A 22139-nucleotide genomic window follows, 5' to 3' on the forward strand; every position below is an offset into this window, starting at 1 on the left:
TTCCGCTACCGGTTCTCCAGAACCTGCTGAATTTCACCCCTGGTTCACTGTCAATCCTTAGGTTGCTGGTTCATTTCTGGCTCGAAAGATCAGATGTCGGCACTCCAAGTAATGCACCCATAGAAAGCAAAACTCCGAGGCAAGCTAGTTCCTCAAAGAAGAATTTATCGGATACATCATATTGGCACAACTGGTGAAAACCGACTCTGAAAATTCCCATGGCTTCCATCTAATTAAAAAGTAAACGTTTCCCCTAAGTCACTGGTCATGTTGTCCAATCAAGGTGCTGGCTGGTTGCTTGGTTACTTCACTCCTCCCCTCGACAGCCACCTGTCAGAATGTCCTTGGTTCTCAAAGGAAAACGATGTTGTTTTGGCTACAAAACCCCATCTAGCTATTTCCCCACTCCCTGGCCTTTCTTCTGTCTTGTGGCAACACTGAAGCCTCCTAAGATGGCCAGCTTCATTTCAGGGTTGACAACATTCGCTAGAATAATTGCAAAATGAACAACAAGGCAAGACAGATTTGAGCATAATGTTATCCCCAGCAAAAATGACACTGAGAGAAATTGGGACGGAGAAAGAGGTCTGTTTCACTTGCAAAAACATTTGTAGAAGTTGAAAAGAAATCCGAGGGAGGCCCCAGGCAGGAGAATCTTGAAAGAGCTCACCAAGTATGCTTGACATCTCCTGGGAAATATCATAATATTTGAGGGGGTCTTTCTAGCCTGTCAAGCTGAGAAATGTTGAGCATTTGTCCTGGCAGAATTTGTTTTTAGAACAGGGCTCCCAGCGCAGTACAAAGGGAATGACCCAAAGGTATGACGTTGTGCTGTGTTCCTTGGGTGTGTTAGTAACAGTGACACTGAAGGTCAAGATATCTCCATCCAGGCTGTGCAAGTTCCTGGAATATCTGGTAGGACAGCATTGTTGGTGTGTACAATGGTGACTTCCACCCCTCATGTACTTGAGGGATTTCTTGCTTGGCTTTCTGAATATTCGCCCTTAATCTACATCCTAATGTAAATGTCATTACAAGCTACGATTTCCCAACCTGATACCCCACTAAATGAGCTGAAGTCCACCTGCAACATGAAGCCCAACATGTCTGGAAAACATTAAGATGTATTGAGCTGAAATCTATATATATATATAAATGTGTGTGTTTGTGTGTTTGTGTGTGTGTGTGTGTGTGCGCGCGCGCGCGCGCACGCCAGCATAACTCTGGAACGCCTTGAGCAATTTCAACCAAACTTGACACACAGATGACTCACTCCCTGGAAATAAATACTATGGGAGTAAGACACCCCTAACACCCCTCAGTGTGTATGTTCTGTTACGATACAGCCTGTTGTGCCTTCAAATGGATTCTACTGTGCTGCCGTAAAATGGCTTCTACTGTGCAGCGCAATGGAGTTGCCATGGCTTCACAGTACTCCACAGGAGGCTCCCGCTGGTAAGGGGGGTGGGGAAATCCAACATTAGAAATTACGTTTGGTCTGGGCATTTCCCCCCTATAAATAAATACCTGGGCAACTCCGGGTTATCACCTAATAGTAACAGATAAACTGAAGATTGAGTTAATAGGACAAATTAGTTTTCCACAATGGTCAGCCATGGTCATCTGGAAAGCCTCCACGGGGGAGTTTAATCGCTAAGTGGAATTCCCAGCTATACTGCTTCCGTACATGGAAGCTTCATTTTAAAACATGACTATGAAACATTTCAGGAGTCTGCATCTGTTTATATGAAACATGGTGACACAAAAGAGGATAAAAATCAGTGGTGGAGTTAATTCTTAGCGTTATTCAGTTTACAAGTAGTCCTTGACTTACAGCCATTCCTTTATTGACTGTTCAAAGTTACAACAGCACCAAAAAAAAAAGTATCCTATGATTGCAACCATGGTCACATGTTCTCCATGATCACATGATCAAAATTTGGATGCATGGCAACCAGTATTTATTTATGATGGTTGCAATGTGCTGGGATCATGTGAGCACCAATTGTGACCTTTCCAACCAACTTTCAATGGGGGATTTCTTTAACAACCACGTGATTCACTTAACAACTGCAGCAGAGGTGGGTTTCTGCCAATTTGGCCTGGATTGGGCGAACAGGTAGTGGCGGTGGCGGGAAGCTCCGCCCACCCATCCGGAGGTGTGTGTGTGTGTCGCAAGTGTGTGAACTGGTAGTAAAAAAAAAATAGAAACCCACCACCGAACTGCAGTGATTAGTTTAACAACCATATGGTGGGTAGGTGGGTGGGGAGATTGAGATGCAACTCAATTAACAACTGCCTTGCTTAGCAATGGAAATTCTGACCCCAATCCTGGTCCTAAAGTGAGGATTGCGTGTATAATAAATGGTTGGGGAACTTTCCCTTGTAGTTTTGTAAATGGAGGATTGAGTAAGAGAAATAAATGCTGTTGTAACAGAAAGCAGGATCACTGAAGAGATGTGATCCAAGAAGAATTCAGAGCTGTGCAGGATCATATATGACCCTGCGGGTTTTACTCTGCTAATCGTAGCCGACTTTAGGGAGTAGTGCTCATCCCTGTTTCTTTAAGCCATTGAGCCAGTGCCTTCCAAATATGTTTCCAGTCATGTGGCCAGGATGACATCACGCCGCAGCACAAAGAACATGGTAAAACAAAGAATGCTATTACCTTCCTGCCAAAGTGGTACCTATTTATCTACTTACATTATCATGCTTTCAAACTGCTAGGTTGGCAGAAGCTGAGACAAGTGAAGGGAGCTCACTCCATCATGAGGTGCTAGGATTCGAACCGTCAGTGCACAGAAGTTCTCCAGCGTCTTTTTAGCCATTGAGCCACTGCGGCTCCCTCATACATGACCCACAATAAATAAATTAGTAGATGGGAGAGGGGTAACTTAAGAATTAAAGACTGCCTGTAGTGCCCCCACCACCACCACCAATAGCCATCAAAGGCCTGTGAGTTAGGCAAACTCAGGAAACAAGAACTAACTGGAGGTAAAGTACAGAATTATGAAAATATTCTCCAGATCAATTTATACATTGCTTAATTAAAGTGGATTTACTCTGAGTGTCTCACACTTCCATGCTTTTCTTGACTAACTTGTACCTTTTATAATGGTCCTGTTTCTTAATCCACCCTCCAGAGTCATTACTGGCTAGGGAATTCTGGGAGTTGACGTCCATGCATGTTAAAGTTGCCAAGTTTGAAAAACATTGCATTAATCAAATCTACTTTAAAAATAATAATAATAATAACCTGCAAGATCTTTGGGAAGTGTGTCAACTCCAGATGGTTTCAGCAATACAAGAAGGGAAGATTAGATTATCTGGGATTAGCAATAATCCCAGATAATCTAACATTCTGGTATAGAATGCTGAAAGGAATGAAATCTCCAAGGGAATTAAATTACAGCTTAAGTTTAATAAACTGCTTCCTTCTCTCTCTCTCTTTCTCTCTCTCAAAATGGCAGCCAAAAGCACGCAGTCAAACCCTGCTCTTTTTTGCATGCATCATAATTAATTAAATTAACGTCACAACAAAAGCAATACATCCCAGGGAAATGCCCTAGGTCAGGGGTGTCAAACTCAAGGCCTAGGGGATGGATCCGGCCCACAAGGTGTTTAGATCTGGTCCGCAGGACCGCCCTAGAAACAGCAAAGGACCAGCCCGAGGTGCCTCTGCCAACAAAAACGGAGCTCGGGAGGGCTGCGCATGGCTCTCCCAGGCTCTGTTTTCAGTTGTGACAGCCTCCTGCCGCCCTCTGCCAGGAAAAATGGAGCTCGTGAGGGCCACGCACAGCTTTCCCAGGCTCCGTTTTCAGCCGTGATGGCCTCCTGCCGCCCTCTGCCAGGGAAAATGGAGCTCCGGGGGCCGCACAGGGCTCTCCCAAGCTCCATTTTTGCTGGCAGTGGGCAGCAGGAGTCATCGTGGATGGAAACGAAGCCCGGGAGCCGGTTTTCACTGGCAGAGTGCTCGGGCCACAACAGACGCCCCCGACACGAGTGATGTCAAGCTGGCCATGCCCACTCTGGCCACGCCCACCCCAGCCCCTGAGGTCAAAGACAACCCTGATGCAGCCCTGAATAAAATTGAGTTTGACACCCCTGCCTTAAGAGCATGAAGAGAAGACTTGTGTGAGCTTTCAAAGGAATTTGCAATGTAACTTGATTGAGCCTAGTTTAGCAAACTGAGACTTATAAAATTCACACAAAGTTTATTTTAAAGTATTTTCTCTTCAATATGTAAACCAAACCATGTAGGGATTATATAAACAGACCAGAAGTGAACAAAATAAACAGATCATAATCCATCCAGGTAGCAATATTGCCTGAAGCATTTTGAACATTAATTATTATTTTCACCTTCCCTACTTCTGATCCTCACTGAAAAATTCAACCTTTTATAACCTTTCAGTCAGTAAGTGGCCTGTAGCCATCTCCTCTGAGGCAAGACATAATCCTAGCTTAGCAAAATGAAGACACATAAAGGTAATGTGAAGCAAATGATGACAATGTGACGTGAGCTTTGTTTGTTCAAAACCAGCTTAATTCAACAGGAACACAGATATGTTTGGAAATAATACATTTAATCTCGCTGAAAAGAGAAAGTTGAGGCATGGTTCAGGTATGTCTTCTGTGGGCCTAACAGCCATTGAAAAGTTTTCCCTGTGGGTATCTGTAACTCTTCTCCTTCCCCTTCACACTTCACACTCTTTACCTCCAAGACAGTGGTGGGTTTCAAAATTTTTTAGAACCTCTTCTCTAGGTGTGGCCTGCTTTGTGGGAGTGGCTTGCCAGCCATGTGACCGGGTGGGAGTGGCTTGCCGGCCATGTCATTCGGTGGGCCAACTTGTAAAATGTGGTGAAACTCACTTAGCAACCAAAATGTTGGCTCAGGAACTCTGGCATTTGAAGCACGCAAGTTTTAAAGGTGTCAAGTTACAAGACCCTTGCACCCCTAACCCTTTAGAAAAAACCCCCCAGGGGTGTTCAAACTTGACAGCTTTAAGGCTTGTGGACTTCAACTCCCAGAATTCCTCCTCTGGCTCTTCATCTTAATGATATGTGGACGGGTGGGGGGAGGGAGCTGGAACCGGTTCTAAATGGCACTGTAGATTTGTGGATCCTCTTCTATAGAAGAGGTTAGAACTGGCAGGAACCCAGAACACATACAGAAGAGGTTCTAAAAAATTTTGAAGCCCACCACTGCCTCAATCCCATAACAATCAGTCCTAAGGCCCAATCAAGGCAGCATCCACTGATCAGGTGACATTACTCCTCCTTCCTCCGGCCAGGTATGAGAACGTCCTTGGTTCCCAAAAGGAAGTATTTTGCTTTGACTACACAGCCCCAACTATCTCTAATCCCCTCTCCCTAATCCTCAGTTCCAGGGTGGCAGCACTGAAGCTCCAAGATGGCTTCAGCCAGGCCCACTTCAGGGTTGACCGTCTCCCCCCTCTCCTCCCCCCGCTCAATTGAAGAGGTTGACAGTGGCCCTGAATTTACAGAGGGGCTTTTTACAATCAAGGCTGCCTAGAAGTAGGGTGGGTTCCAGGAGTCACTACTGCCGGTTCACTCATGGCCATGCCACGCGCACTTCACGCGCATGCGCAGTGCAATAAAAATTGAGCAAAAAACAAGATGGCGGCGCCTATGGCAGCACCAGAAGACCTGGTTCGGGGGTGTGGCAGGCCTGGGTCACTGCCGGTTCCAGCAACCCAGGCCCCCAAACCACTACTGGTTCGACTGAACCAATCTGATCCGGTAGGAACCCACCTCTGACTAGCAGGCTATGAAAACAAACTAGGACTGGAACCAAAAACAAACAGTGGTGGGGGCCAAAACTGATTTCCATCTTCCTTCCCATTGCCTTTTGTTGACTGCTGTTGCAAAAGGTCTAATTCACAGGGTACTTAAACCAGGCTGAGGGCTTTGTAGGCGCTGCCCTTCTGCCATTGACATGGTGTGTCAATTTGTTCTTCCAATGAGGCCGGGCTTTTTTTAAAGAAAGAAGGAAAGAATCTTGTTTGCTTTGTAATAAAAATATTGATGAAGCATCATTGGAGCCAGTGGACCGTGACAGTTGTGTGCACACCAGGGGTGGGTTCCTGCCAATTCTAAGCTCTTCTATAGAAGAGGTTCCACAGTGCCGTTTAGAACCGGTTCCAGCTCCCTCCCCATGCCCGTCCACACATCATTAAGATGAAGAGCGAGAGGAGGAATTCTGGGAGTTGAAGTCCACAAGTCTTAAAGCTGCCAAGTTTGAACACCCCTGGGAATATTTTTCCTAAAGGGTTAGGGGTGCGAGGGTCTTGTAACTTGACAGCTTTAAGACTTGCACACTTCAATGCCAGAGTTCCTGAGCCAACATTTTGGTTGCTAAGCAAGAGCGTTGTTAAGTGAGTTTCACCACATTTTACAAGTTGGCCATGTCCACCTGGTCACATGGCTGGCAAGCCACTCTCACCCAGTCACATGGGCAGCAAGCCACTCCCACAAAGCAGGCCACACCTACAGAAGAGGTTCTAAAAAAATTTGAAACCCGCCACTGGTGCACACCCTCTCTCTCTTTACATGATTGATATTGGTTGTCAATACAAATCATGTGTTTTTCTCATCAAGAAGAGTACAGGTAGTCCTTGACTTACAATACTTTATTTTGTCACAGTTCAAAGTTATGGCACTGAAAAAAGGGACTTATGACCATTTTTTACACTTACGACAGTTGTAGTAGTGCCATGATCACAATTTGAATGCTTGGCAACTGATTCATATTTATGATCTTTGCAGTGTCTCGGGATCACGCGATCACTTTTTGCAACCTTCTGACAAGTCCACGGGATTCACTTAACAACCGTGTGACTAAGTTAACAACTGCAGTGATTCACTTAACAACTGTGGCAACAAAGGCTGTAAAATGGGACAATACCCACTTAACAACTGTCTCACTTCGCAATTGAAATTTTGGGCTCCATTCTGGTCATAAGTCGAAGACTGCCTGTGGAGGAGGTCCTCAGCTTATGACCTCCATAGAGCTCACAATTTCATCATAAGTCTTGACAGTCATAAAGCGGATCCCCCTATGAGTGCACCCAATTTTACTACCTTTTTTTGCAGAGGTTGTTAAGCAATCATCACGGTCATTAAGCAAATTCATTGTTTGCTATGGGACACAGTTTTTATCAGAAACCAAAAGTAAGTTTCCAGCAAAAACGTCATAAATTGTAGTTGCGTGACCACGGGATTCTACAAACAGCCATGAACGCACAAAATATAGTGCTATGACCATGAGGGGGGGGGGGGAACCCAGACATCAGGACTTCAAAACCGGGTTGAAATTCCTCTACAACAGGGGTGTCAAACTCGATTTCATTGAGGCCCGCATCAGGGTTGTGTTTGACTTTGTGGGGGCGTGGGGGCATGGCCAGCTTGATGTCACTCATGTTGGGGGTTCCTGTAGTGGCCTGAGTATTCTTCAAGAAAAAATGGGCCCCCGAGCTCTGTTTTCAGCTGCGACGGCCTCCTGCAACCCTTGGCCAGAAAAAACACAGCTCGGGAGGGTCCTCCCAAGATCTGTTTTCGCTGGCAGAGGATGCAGGAGGCTGTCACAGCTGAAAACAGAGCTTGGGAGACCGTTTTCCCTGGCAAAAGCACCATGGGCCGGTCCTTTGCTGTTTCTAGGGTAGCCCTGTGAGTCAGATCTAAACACCCCTCAGGCCAGATCCAGCCCTCAGGCATTGAGTTTGGCACCCCTGCTCTACAATATGTCTATTGTAACTCTGAATGGTTTGAACCAGTGGTGGGAATCCAATTTTTTTACTAATGGTTCTGTGGGCATGGCTTGGTGGGCGTGGCATGGCGGGCATGGCAGGGGAAGGATCCTGTAAAATCACCATTCCCTCCCCACTCCAGGGGAAGGTTACTGCAAAATCCCCATTACCTCCCAATCAGCTGGGACTCGGGAGGCAGAGGATAGATGGGGGCGGGGCCAGTCAGAGGTGATATTTGCCGGTTCTCTGAACTACTCATAATTTCTGCTATTGGTTCTCCAGAACTGGTCAGAACCTGCTGAATACCACCCCTGGTTTAAACCAATGTAAGGTGAGAACTACCTGCTCGAATCATGAACTCAATAGGAGATAATCCCTCAGAGAAGGCATTGCAAGAAAGTCCAGTACCTGCTGCATGGAATCTGAAGACAGAAAAATACAATTTCCAAGTTCAGTTCAGAACGAGGAACAGATTGCTACCTCAAGCTTGAAGACATGGTCTTCCTGAGGGACGTTCTTGGACTGACCCAGCTCTTAGCTTCTAGGAACCCATTTTAGTCCTCTGCTGGCCTGTGTAAATAGAGGAACCCAAATCACATATCAAACCGGACTTTAGAAGCCAATCATAGTTTGCCATCATGACAAGCGTAGAAACACACACAGAGAGAAAACTAGCAATTTATTTCCATGTACATCTTGTGGAAGGGTCTATGGTCTACCACGAATTGGCCGTGATAAAGGAATCACCATGGCCAACTCATCATGGGACAACTTGCTGCAGAACAAGAGTTGCACTAATATCAAAGAAATGGTGGAATAGATTCATTAAAGAAGGAATGTTAAAGAAAGGACAAAAATGAAATGGGAATGATAAAAATCAAAATAATTATTTTAACTATTTTAAATAATTTAATTGAATTGTTGAATTGGGCCATTGTGACTCTATGCCGACCCATTTTGGGCACCTTTTTTTTTTTAGCCAAAGTGCATGCGCGGGAGACTGAAGGCATGCGTGGAGGTGGCACGTGCGCTCACATTTGTGAAATGGTAAGGAAGGTAAGTGAATACTGTTGTCAGGCCTGCAGTGGTTCCTTTAAGAATCTTTTGCCTGCCACGCTCTCATTAATGGGGGAAGGGGAATAGCAAGGGGTAGAATGTGTTGTTTTCAAAATAAAAAAATCCTTTCTAGAAGCTCAAGGTCATCTTTTGTCTCCGCACCTTTGCACCTAACCGGAAGCAGCTGGGCGTAGGTGCCAGCGTGGAAGAAGAAGATTGGACCATGTGATGGATTGTGGGTGTGGGGACAAGATCATGAACTTTTAAATGGGTGGAATTCTGATGTCATTTCCAGAATTGGGATTAACACAGATGTGTTATAGAGCCGAGGTGGCGCAGTGGTTAGGGTGCAGTACTGCAGGCCACTTCAGCTGACTGTGATCTGCAGTTCAGCGGTTCAAATCTCACCGGCTCAAGGTCGACTCAGCCTTCCATCCTTCCGAGGTGGGTGAAATGAGGACCCAGACTGTGGGGGCAAGTTAATGACTCAATTTGCTAAAAAAAATTGTAAACCGCTTAGAGAGGGCTGAAAGCCCTATGAAGCGGTATATAAGTCTAATTAATAAAATAATAAATAAATAAATAAATGTGCTAAAATGTCTGCTTTATTAAATTGGAACTTTAAGGAAAGTTTTGCCTTGGACTCTGATTTAATTCTACATGATACTTGGAATGCTGACAACTGTAATGTCTCCAGGCTTCACCCCAGTCCGCCTTGCACGCGGGAGAAGAGACGCCCACTGATTGGCTGTTCTGTTTGACAGCCGCAAGCGGGAGAAGAGACATTACCTGATTGACTGTTCCATCTGACAGCTGAATATATAAAGAGCTGTCAGTCGGAGATTCAGCTGTTGCTAAATCTAAGAGCTGGTCACTGTTAGCCGCAATTCTTAGCTGCAATAAATGGTTAGCTTTAGTGTTATCCTGGGTAGCATCAGTTTTTTGCCCACTCCATTCCCGGAACAGAATAAATACCACCCCTGGAATAGATCTTAGGAACAGGGATGAGATACTTCCTTAGAACAGTCTGTCTCAACTTTTAAATGTATGGACATCAACTCCCAAAATTTGTCAGCCAGCACAGCTGAGTTATTCAAGGTCAGTTCATGAAAATGGCAAAAATATTGGACTTTCCCAGACAAAACACCATTGAAACAACAGTGCCACACCAAGGAAAAATGACTTGGAAAGCAACCATTTATTTCTACCTCCTGTGGTTTCATTGATATATTTGTTTTCATGGGGCTTAAAGCTGCTTTTAACTGTGTTGTTTCTATCCTACCCCACCCAGATTCACATCTCTGAATTGAGTGGCTGCATAAATTTGGTACACAGGTAAATATGCAGCATCCTGTTAACAACTCTCCTTGTAGACGTTTATTTAAACATGGGGTATCGCTGCACTTTTTTAAAAAAAAGATAAAATAAATCTTGCGGCTTGGGAAATTGTTGCCATTTCACCTTTTGTTATTTTTGGTTACCTTTCTTAAAGCAACTTACCTGTCCAATACTCTGCAAATGGCCAAACCTACCACGCCTGGCTGTCAATCAGCAGCCCTGCCCAGAGTTTAGCATTTAATCTTGGTTCTTAGCAATTTTTCACCAGCGTTTCATGATACGAGTTGGAACCTAAATTTAGAGGGAGAATGGCCCTAGCTTATCTTTTTAATTTTGTTAAATGTTTTTCAAAATAGTGACCAAAAAAGGAAAAAAGAAACAGAACCCAGAGATAACAATGAAAGAAATTCATACATGTGAAAGGAAAAAAAGACACATGAAAAGTTCTTTTAAAAAAGAAGTGAAAAGAATATAGCAGGAAAAAATTAAGAGAGGGACGGAATTTCTATTATGTAGAAATTAGGTTATGATTTCTTACAAAATGAGGTACTGTTTTGGTATATGATTCCAGGACATATTATCTGGAATGTACAAAGGTATTTCAACTTTACATTGGAAATACGGAAAACATGAAAGGGACATCTTATCACGGTTGGTGGACTTGTGAAGAAGCTAGAAAATGTTGGGTTCAAATCAGAGGTGGGCATATGAATTGACAAATGTTAAATAGCAATTATAAGAAGGTATATGTATCATGTATATCCGAGGCACAAACGGCCCCATTGAGGACAGACAACTCTTCAGCTGCGGTGAAAGCCACTTTATGGCCTGGAGAGTTCTTTTAGTCTTCTTCCGAAGATCATTTAAGTACTACTACCAACTGCAGAGAGTATGGAAGGTGAGCTTGATGGAGATCCATTACCAAGAGGAGAATAACATACCTTAAGTCCAAAGGACAGAACACACACAAACTGTTTATATTGCGTGTATCTATCATTCTGCTGTTTAGGCTTATATACATAGAAATACTTAATGAAGGGGAATAGTAATAAGGATACAAACTTGTTGGTTTTAGTAGAAACATTTGTTTTCTGTAACACGCATATATTATGCCTTGTATTTGTAATGTATATGTTTGCATGCTATAAGCGCCTTTTGTTTCCCGCAACTGATTTCCTGTGGTGCTGTTATTAGGCTCTGTAAAATATCTGGCAAATGTCAAAATGTGTGATCCTTGCCATTTGAACTCTTATCGATCTCCTGAAATCTATGGGCATAGAACCCATGAACCTGGAAAGGAGCTGTAAAGCTGACACCTTGTGCCCTCCCTGAGAAGCTAAGTGATCAATTGAGAGAGATAAGGAGACAGCTGAAGGGGATAATTAAAATACTCTATCCTGTCCAGAGGATAGAGGATAAAAGAAATCAAAGAGGGCCAGCATTGGGGGATTTTGCAGATGTTTATAACATTTCTAACAGTATAAAAAGGAGTCACACCTTCTCTGAAGGGGAGGCCTTCCCTGCATGTCCTTGGGGTCTGTTGGGAACAACTGACCATCCTGTCTTTAAACTTTGAACAAAGATTAAACGCTTATTGTTACTCTAATAATAATAATAAAAAAAATATATATAAAAACAGGGGGAAAAAAGAAGGTATATGTAAGAATGAATTTGAGAGGAAAAATCAAAAACCATTTACACACAAAAGAAAAAAATCAGGGGTGGGCTGCCGACAGGTTTGTCCCGGTTCGGGAGAACTCATAGCTAACTTCATGGCTGGTTTGGAGAACCTCTAAATCCCACCCCTGGCTGGAAATTGACACCACCTCCCGGGAATCCCTGGCACAAGATTGTTCAACATGGCACAGGCTGATCCACCAAGACTGCCAGACATCTAAGGACAGAAGAACACCGCAAAGCCAGAGCTGCAAATGCTGCAGCAATGATGCTTCCACATATCTGCTCGACCTGTGGTAGAACATTTCATGGCCGTATAGGCCTTACCAATCACCTGCGGATACATCGTGGACAGCCCACAACCTGTTAGATGTCAAGATCCTCTTCGAACATGATGGACAAACATCATCAAAGCACCATGAAGTCTATATATAAGTGCTATTGCTATCCTGTTTTTCCCAAAATAAGACCTTCCTGGATAATAAGCCCAATCGGGCTTTTGAGCGCATGTGCTACAATAAGCCCTCCCCTGAAAATAAGCCCTCCCTGAAAATATTGCAATGAGGTGACCATGCTCGCCGCCTCCTGCACATCAAAAATAATAAGACTTCCCCCAAAATAAGGCCAAGCACTTGTTTCTGGGGTCAAAAGAAAATAAAACCATGTCTTACGAGCCGAGGTGGCGCAGGGGTTAGGGTGCAGTACTGCAGGCCACTTCAGCTGACTGTTATCTGAAGTTCAGCGGTTCTAATCTCACCGGCTCAAGGTCGACTCAGCCTTCCATCCTTCTGAGGTGGGTGAAATGAGGACCCAGACTGTGTGGACAATATGCTGACTCTGTAAACTACTTAGAGAGGGCTGAAAGCCCTATGAAGCGGTATATAAGTCTAACTGCTATTGCTATTGCTATTATTTTTGGGGAAACACGGTATTATGGCTAGCATGTGAAATGAATGCCGGCTGATTCCCTGGAGTAGCTTCTGATTTAAAACAGGGTTCAAGTAGAGAGCCTCTCACTTGGTTGCAGTCTTAGGAAGGCCCGGCTATTTTTGTAAAAACCAAATTAGGTCTGATGATTTTTCCACCTCTTTTGTGATGTTGGGCAGAATGGTCCAAGAGCTGAACGGCAGGATTCCAAACTTTTGGCATTAGGCCTCCACCAGGCACTACAAAAACCAGCTGTTATGGTTGATAAGGCTGATTCATCCCGCTTTTTCTCTTCCCTGTCCTCTGGAAGGCCACAGAGATTCTTCTTGACAACAATGGCCCTTTCGTCTGTGGACAGCAGTATCTCTGTCTAGCCCGCCAGTCACTGATACTTCTTTTTATGGGGCAGAATGAAGAATAGCTCATCTCCAAGGGGACAGCAAGAGTGAGGGCAGATCTATTGGGGTGGGGGGTGGGGAGAGAATACATCAATCAGCTGGAATTCATGAGCTCTATTTCCAGAGAGATGAGGCACAAACTATTTTAGCAACTCTTTTGTTCCATTGCAAACAGATTTTAATTTGAAAAGAAATGGAAAGCTGGTCTGACCTCAAAGAACATCAACTCCAAAGGAGGTTGCCCATTGTATCTCTGCATGAGTTACAGTAAAGGTGGGGAATCTCTAGTTTGGTGTTTCTGAAGCGCAGCAAGTTTAAGATGGGTGGGCTTCAATCCCAGAATTCTTCAGCTTGAGGAATTCTGGGAGTTGAAGTCTCCCCATCTTAAAAACTTGCTGATTTTGAGACTCCCTGTTTTAGTTCATTGGCTAGATAAAAATAGAATAGAATAGAATAGAATAGAATAGAATAGAATAGAATAGAATAACAGAATTGGAAGGGACCTTGGAGGTCTTCTAGTCCAACCCCCTGCCTAGGCAAGTTTTCCAACTTCTAATCCAGGCTTGACTGTATCTCGTGCCCTCTTTTTCTAAGAAAGAACTCTCCTTCTACTTCCACTCAGGGTTATTGAAATGATTTCTTAATTTGGCATTTCATCCACCTATTGAGTCCTTCCCAGGCATCAGGGATAGACAGGTGTTGTTGTTTGATGATATTAAAGGTATGGTTGGAGGATGTCAGCTGTTCCAAGTAAAGCTGCCTTTTGCAATTGACTGAGGGTGATTTTGTCAATGCCGATGGGATTTTGTCAACTGGTGGTGCTCCAGTTGTTTATTTATTAAAGTTATATGCTATTCATCTCACTATCAAAGCTGCCCCATCGGTTGATTATTCTCATGAAGCACCCATAAATTTGAAGGCAACTTCTGTTCCACTGGTTGATTGCTCTCACTGTCAGAAAATTTCTCCTTATTTCTAGGTTGAACCTCTCCTTGATCAGTTTCCATGGGAAATGTCTGGTTGCTAGAGGAGTTGACAGTGCAGACAAATAACAGGGTTTAAGATTAAAGATGAAAGAACAGGACTCTATCAAAGCTACCATATCTTGCTTTTCCAGGAATAGATCTGCAATGCTTTCGTGTCCCAGTTTTTCTTTGTGGTTCCCTTGATTTTTTTATTTATTTTTTTTACATTTTAAAATTACCAAGTTTGAAAAGCATTGGTCTAGGGTAGCCAAAGTCAGAACTGGGGTCGTTGCATTAAAGCTTATACCTTTTTAATAAAAATTGATCACCACACTCCAAAATAGATGTTGGGACTCTAGAAAGAGTGCAGAGGAGAGCAACAATGATTAGAGGCCTGGAGGCTAAAATCTATGAAGAACGGTTGTAGGAACTGGGCATAGCTAGTCTAGTGAAGAGAAGGACCAGGGGTGACATAATAGCAGTGTTTCAATATTTGAGGGGCTGCCACAGAGAGGAGGGGGACAACCTGTTTTCCAAAGCACCCAAAGGTCAAACAAGGGATAATGGATGGAAACTGATCAAGGGGAGATTCAAGCTAGAAATAAGGAGAAATTTTCTGACAGTGAGAGCAATCAACCAGTGGAACAGAAGTTGCCTTCAAATTTGTGGGTGCTTCATCACTGGAAGCTTTCAAGAAGAGAGTGGACAGCCATCTGTCAGAAATGGCGTAGAGTCTCCTGCTTGAGCAGGGGGTTGGATTAGATGACCTCCAAGGTCCCTTCCAACTCTCTATTCCATTCCATTCGTTTGCCACTTCTGGTTTTTTTTTTCTGTAGCCTTTTAGTCACTAAGCATAAATTGGCACAAGAATAAAAATGCCATTCTTAAGGAAGGACATCTTTGTCCATAAAGAAACATGTGTAGTACTATATTTATGTAAGTAAGTAAACAAGATATTACACAATTGATTCAATCAGAGTTCTCAGCCCAACCCTCTACAGTCCGGGAGCATGAACTCCCCCACCCATGAGGCCTAGGCAACACACAGAGTCACAGTTAATAAGACCCATAAGCCATAGGTACAAAGGGTGGTTTAAGAAACTACCCCATCAGAGGGTGGGTTCCTACCAGTTCGCACCTATTCGGTAGAACCGGTTCGTCAAATCTACTGAACCGGTTAGAAGAGGTTCCACCAGTGGACCCGGAAAGCAGGCCACACCTACAGAAGAGGTTTCAAAATGTTTTTGAAACTCACCACTGTACCCCATCATTACTGCCTTCCCTTTTACATATATTTAACTATTGACCCAGGCTGGGTCTGGTTTTCCCTTCCCACGATGCCAATTAATTCAGAAGCTATTATTGGGATAATATCAAAATCATAGAATTTGTCAGAAAAGTAAAGATGGGAAATGGCGAATCTCTAGCAATTGCAGTGGGGTAGCGGCCATCCACAATCACTGCTTGCTGGCATTTGTTACTCTCTGATTAAAAGGGAACTGGGTAATCTAACAATCAAAGCTGTAGACGGATACCAAGAAGTTCCATGTGGAAGGAAGGAAGGAATAGAAAGAGGAAGAGTAGGGTAAAGTAGGGAGGAAGGAAGGAAGGAAGGGAAGAAGGAATTGAAATAGGAAGAGTATGGTAAGGTAGGGTGGGAGGAAAGGAGGAAGGAGGGAAGGAAGGAAGGAATAGAAAGAGGAACAGTATTGTAGGGTGGGTGGAAGGAAGGAAGGAAAGAAGGAACTGAAAGGAAGAGTAGGTTAAGGGAGGGAGGGAGGAAAGAAGGAAGGAGGGAAGGAGGGAAGGAAGGAATAGAAAGAGGAAGAGTAGGGTAAGGTAGGGAGGAAGGGAGGGAGGGAGGAAGGATGGAAGGAAGGAAAGAATAGAAAGAGGAAGAGTAGGGTAAAGTAGGGAGGAAGGAAGGAAGGAAAGAAGGACCTGAAAGGAAGAGTAGGTTAAGGTAGGGAGGGAGAAAGGAAGGACAGAAGAAAGGAAGAAGGAATAGAAAGAGGAAGAGTAGGGTAGGGTGGGAGGAAGGTAGGGAGGGAGGAAGGAAGGAAGGACGGAAGGAAAGAATAGAAAGAGGAAGAGTAGGGTAAAGTAGGGAGGAAGGAAGGAAGGGAAGAAGGAATTGAAATAGGAAGAGTATGGTAAGGTAGGGTGGGAGGAAAGGAGGAAGTAGGGAAGGAAGGAAGGAAGGAAGGAAGGACAGGCGGAAGGAAGGAATAGAAAGAGGAACAGTATGGTAGGGTGGGTGGAAGGGAGGAAAGAAAGAAGGAACTGAAAAGAAAAGTAGGGTAAGGTAGGAAGGGAGGCAGGAAGGAAGGACAGAAGAAAGGAAGGAAGGAATAGAAAGAGGAAGAGTAGGGTAAGGGAGGAAGGGAGGAAAGAAGGAAGGAGGGAAGGAAGGAAGGAATAGAAAGAGGAACAGTAGGGTAGGGTGGGTGGAAGGAAGGAAGGAAGGAAGGAAGGAAGGGAGAAAAGAAGGAATCAAAATAGGAAGAGTAGAGTAAGGTAGGGTAGGATGGGAGGAAGGAAGGAATGAAAGAAGAATAGAAAAGGGAAGGGAAGGAGGAAGGGAAGGAGGGAATTTCATTATTTAATTTCAGATTGCAAGTGTCCCACCTGGTTGTTCCTCTGCCTCAAGCCGACCTATTTATACCTGCAAAGCTATTTTTGAGACTGCCAGAGAGAGAGAGAGAGAGAAAGAGAAAGAGAAGATAAATTTTACTGAGCACAACAAACATTCACATTTTGAAAAGTTACATCCAACTTAGGACTTCTGAAACATTCGGCTATTTTTTAGACATCATATCCCACGTTTTGGAGTCCTTAGGATGGTAAGTAGCTCCTGTTGCTGGATACCAAGAAGACATTTTCACCACTTTGAGATTCCCCAGATGAGCACAGTGTTTCTTCAGGATCTTTTGGAATAGAGTTTTGGGGGGTTTCTGCAAAGACAGGCTGGGACAATCCAGACTGGAGCAAGTTGTTGCTAAGAAGGCCGACGGTTTGGAAAACACATCCGTATCCTGTCCTTCCCTGGGATCTGAAAGCTTCAGTCCGTACCTGTTCTTTATTGAGCTACAACTGCTTTCCGACAGGTGAGCTTGGCTAACCCCCTGAGCACTGTGGTCCCTCAGGCTGATGTGTCTACAACCTGCCTGCACATTGTCAACATCCCTGTGGAGTCGGTGTCCTCCTGGTGGATCCAAATCTCTCTTTGGCTTGGAAGCCAAACCAAACTGGAAGAAAAGGGCCTCTTCCTTGGTCACCTGAGGGCTTTGCCCCAGTGACACAAAGCCGTAGGGGGTGACGATCTTTGGCAAATGGGGCAGAGACAACGCAGCTCGGGTGACAGAATCGGCAGGTATATCGTTCAGCCCCAGATCCACCTCGACTCTGGAGTAGCAAGTCAGAAAGGACCCCGGTGGGAAGCAGCGACAGCCCTTGATGTTGACGTTGTCCCTCGGCGCCTCCAGCTCTTGGGGCATCGCCTGTGCCAAAGCCTTCGCCTTGCCCAAGCGCCGATGCTCTTCCAGAAGACCCAAGGAAGGGATGATGAATTCAGGGATACGGTCTGGAGTCACCATATACCTGAAATAGTCCCCAGACTGTGGCTCTCTGGGAGAGCTGCTGATGGATCGCGCGGGGTGGTTCTGAAAGGCCATTTTTGTTTCCTCTTCAAAAATTACAAATCGCTCCCAGCCATCCCTTTTGAGTCATCAGGCGGCTCCACAGCCCATTTTGGCTATCTCTCTGCGATGCTCAGCTTCTTTTTATACACTTGGCTTCAAATCTCCTCACTCCAGTGACGTCTGCAGCCAATGGGTGAGAGACACACGGGTGCCGGAGTTGTCATGCTCTTCATTTAGGGATGGTGCACCCTGCAGCCAGCAGCCGAGTCCTATCATCCTATATGCCCCAAACTGCTGAGTCGCAGCGTTTATGCTTTCTCAAGAAAAATCATTTACAAGGGGTGCTATACTGTGAGTTATACAGAGTTTATAGGTCAGCCTATATTCTCCCCTTACTAGAGAGATTGTCAGGGAGGGCAGACAATTTTTATGTAGGCTTTCTCCTCCAGGACTCAAACCCATCTACCACACATGCAGTGGGGCAAAATTCTGTGTTGCTGCAATGTCCATGAGGAAAAAAAAATGGGCACAGAATTATAGCTGTCAATTTGTACCAATTTTTTGAAGATATCTTTAACCATTTCTGGAACAGTATATTTACTCACACACTTATTGGCTTTTCACCCACGTAAACTAGGGAGTGACTCTAACAGTTTGTATTTTCTTATCAGGGATGTTATTATCCACTATTAATGTCATTATTATTATGTGGTTAATCTTTGGTGAGATTCACAGTCTTTGGGGCTGGTTGGTAGCTCAACAGCTCGAGTCCTAACCAAGGACCTAGGAACTGTTAAGGTAACGTCGGAGGATATAAGCTGTTCCAAGAAGGGTGGATTTTTGTAGAGCCAGAATGTTCAAGTCAGGTGAATTTAGAATTTCCAAATAGCGAGGTAGCCCTTAAGGTATTGCTCCAAGGGCTCCAATTACAATTGGGACAACACATGATTTCTTTTTCGACAGTTGCTCAACCTCAATTTGCAAGTCCTGGTATTTTGTGATTTTTTTCTTGCTGTTTATCTTCAATTCGTGCATCACCAGGTATTGCAATGTCAATGAACCATACTTTTTTCTTTTCAATTATTGTTATGTCAGGTGTGTTGTGGGCCAAGTGCCTGTCAGTCTGGATTCTGAAGTCCCACAGGATCTTGACTTTCTCATTCTCTAAAACCTTTTCAACCTGATGGTCCCAGTGTTTTTTGCTGTACTCAAATCCAAACTTTTGGCACAATTTCCAGTGAATAATCTTAGCAACACGGTCATGGCGTTGTAGGTAGTCAGTTTGTGAAATTTTGCTGCACCCACTGTTTGTCCCTAGCATGATGAATGACACCAGGCCCATACTCACAAGAGCCACACAGGATATCACCACCAAACATCCACAAAGAAAGCAGACAAAAACCCACACTGATGATGAGGCATGACCAAGGACCAGAAGCCAGACTGCAAATGCACAATTAGCCTCTTTAAACCCCTCCTATCCTTACATGAAACACAAACCCCCAACCAATCAGAACACACCTCCACCCAATATATATATAGTCTCCCTTTATTTATTTATCAGCACAAAATATAACACAAAATGTGTAACAAAGGCAACAGTAAAAATATTGGGTTTCTGTCGTGATGGACTCTTGTGACGAGCCAATTGACAGATAATGGAAGCTGTTAGCTTCCTCCCATAATTGGGGCTTACCAGGGGTTGTGACACTAAATATATACCTTCTTCCCTGGCTTCAGCTGATAAGGAGGAGAACTTGTGGCTTAATGGCTAAGACGTTTGCCTAAGATGTAATATAGCACAGGTTCGATTCCCAGTAAGGGTATGGCTAGCTGATGAGAGCTAAATAGCTTGAAATAGATCTATACTAGTCTCCCTTTATTTATTTATCAGCACAAAATATAACACTATATATGTATACATTACAAGGGGTGCTTAAGCAGTTGGACACTGAGAAGGATGGTGGGAGAAAAAGGTGCGAAGAGACCAACAGTTGCATTGTGGAACATGTGGTAGAGAAACCCGGATGAAACATCGGCAAAGAAAAGATGAGTCAGGCTGAGCCTTTGAAAAGCAGAAAAGATTAGAAAAGGATCGGTGATTCCCCCCCCCCCCCTTGCACCATCAAACTTCTTTTCACCAGGAAATCAACTTGAGCAAATTTGAAGGAGGACATGAAACCCTTTTTCAAATACCTAAATGGAAACCACACAAAAGATCATAAAACACAACCTCTTTTCTATTGTTCCAAAGCTCAAGAAATGGAGGAATGGATTTTATGTAACAAGAAGGTGGATTATTCTTAAAGGTCAGGAAACATTCCTAACCAAAAACCGGTTCCCAGCTAAACTGGACCTTGTGAATGATGGAGGAGGAGGAGGAGGAGGAGGAGGAGGAGGAGGAGGAGGAGGAGGAGGAGGAGGAGGAGGAGGAGGAGGAGGAGGAGGAGGAGGAGGAGGAGGAGAGACAGCTACTCAAATGAGTAAGAATTTGTTCTGGACAAGGAAAAATAAATCCTACAAGGATAAATGGAGAGGTAATGTGAGTCTTTCAAGGGAGCCCAGAAGAAGAAAACCAAAAATGCCAATACGGTTAGTCCTTGACCTAGGACCACAATTGAACCCAAAATTTCTGTTGCTAAGCAAGAAAGTACCTAAGTGAATTTTGCCCCACTTTAGAACCTTTCTTTCCACAGTTAAGGGAATCACTGCAGTTGTTAGTAACCTAGTATTAAATGAATCTGGTCTCTTCTTTGACTTGTCAGAAGGCTGCAAAAGGGGATTATGTGATCTCGGGACATCATATATATGAGTCAGTTGCCAAGCGGCCAAATTTTGATTATGTGACCATGGAGATGCCATGTGGGTGGTGTGGAAAATGGTCATAAGCCACCTTTTTCAGTGCCACTGTAACTTCGAATGGTCACTAAATGAACTATTGTAAACCAAGAATGACCTATATTCATCTCTGTGTTAATATCTTTGGTTCACATTGTATGCCTGTTCTAATTTTGCACGCCACTCAAGAGTCGCTGTGAGATTGTTATCCTAGAAATTAGATTTCTAAATAAAAGGATGCTTTTATTGGTTTTTATTTTTGCAAACTGTCCAGAGTCCTGAAGGCTAGACATTCCTTAGATTTATAAATCAGTGTAATGAATGAATAATGAAGAAGTATTTGATTAGGAACAATCTTCGAAACCTATTGTTTCTTTTAATGGGCTCTGTTCCAAGGGTGGGCTGCTGGGGGTTCGCAGGGGTTCCGGAGAACCTCTAGCTAAGATTCTGTGCCGTTCGGAGAACCCCCAAATCCCACTCCTGGCTGGCCCCGCCCACCCTACCCCTCCCAAGAGTCCCTCCACTTACCTGGGATGCAGGTAAGTGCAGGGTATGCAGAGGCTCAGAGAGGGTGGAAAACAGGCCTATCAGAAGTTCGGGAGGGCTGAAAATGGACCCGTTTCTGGCCTCCAAAGCCTGGAGTGGCTGTTTTCATCCTCCTGGAGGCTTGACAAAAACCTCCGAAGTCCGGGGAGCGCAAAAACAGCCACCACCACCTCATGGTGCAGGAGGCTGATTAGGCCACACCCACCATAGCCACACCCACCCAACCACCGGGCAGAGAACCTCTTGCTAAAATTTTTGAAGCCCACCCCTGCTCTGTTCCTATAAGAACTCAGCAAGTGAAAAGCCCCTGGCTGATTCATGTAGGCCAGTGATGGCAAACCTTTTTTGGCTCCTGTGCCAAAAGTGGAGGGGAGCGCAGGGGGGGGGGAGGTCGTGCGTGGGCATGCCATACCCATAATGCTATGTGCACGACCAGCAACAAACCCTCTTCGCCGCTTTTGGTATGGTTTTTTCGCCCTCCCCAGGCTCCAGAGGCTTTCTATGAGCCTGGGGAGGGCAAAAACAGACTCCTCTGCCTGAACGCCCTCCGGAGGCCTCAGGAACTCCCTGAAGGCTCCGGAGGGCGAAAAACGGACCTACAAGGAACCCAGAAGTTCAGGAATTGTGACTTCCGGTTTGTCCGTAGGGACTCCAGAGGGTGAAAAATGGCCTCAAAAGAAGGCCGAAGTCAGCTGACAGGGCAGCACCTCGCGTGCCCTAACAAATGGCTCCATGTGCCATAGATTCACCATCCCGGATCTAGGCTTAGAAATTAAGCAGGATGAGGCTACTAACTGATTAAGTTTCTGAGTGGGATATCAAGCAACTGAGAAGTAGGATTAAAATATGCCCCACAAAAGCTGCTAACGATCAGCTGAGTTCAATGTAGAGATATTTTAGACTGTGATTGTCAAAAAGTTATACCGTGTATGGGCTCTGGGAAGTTGGGGGGAGGGAAGGGAGGTGGGGATCTAGGGGGAGGGG

Source organism: Thamnophis sirtalis, unplaced genomic scaffold, assembly GCF_051295495.1.
Source record: "Thamnophis sirtalis isolate CommonGarterSnake01/CBP01778 unplaced genomic scaffold, rThaSir2_p1.2 scaffold_1, whole genome shotgun sequence".
Lineage (NCBI taxonomy): Eukaryota > Metazoa > Chordata > Lepidosauria > Squamata > Natricidae > Thamnophis > Thamnophis sirtalis.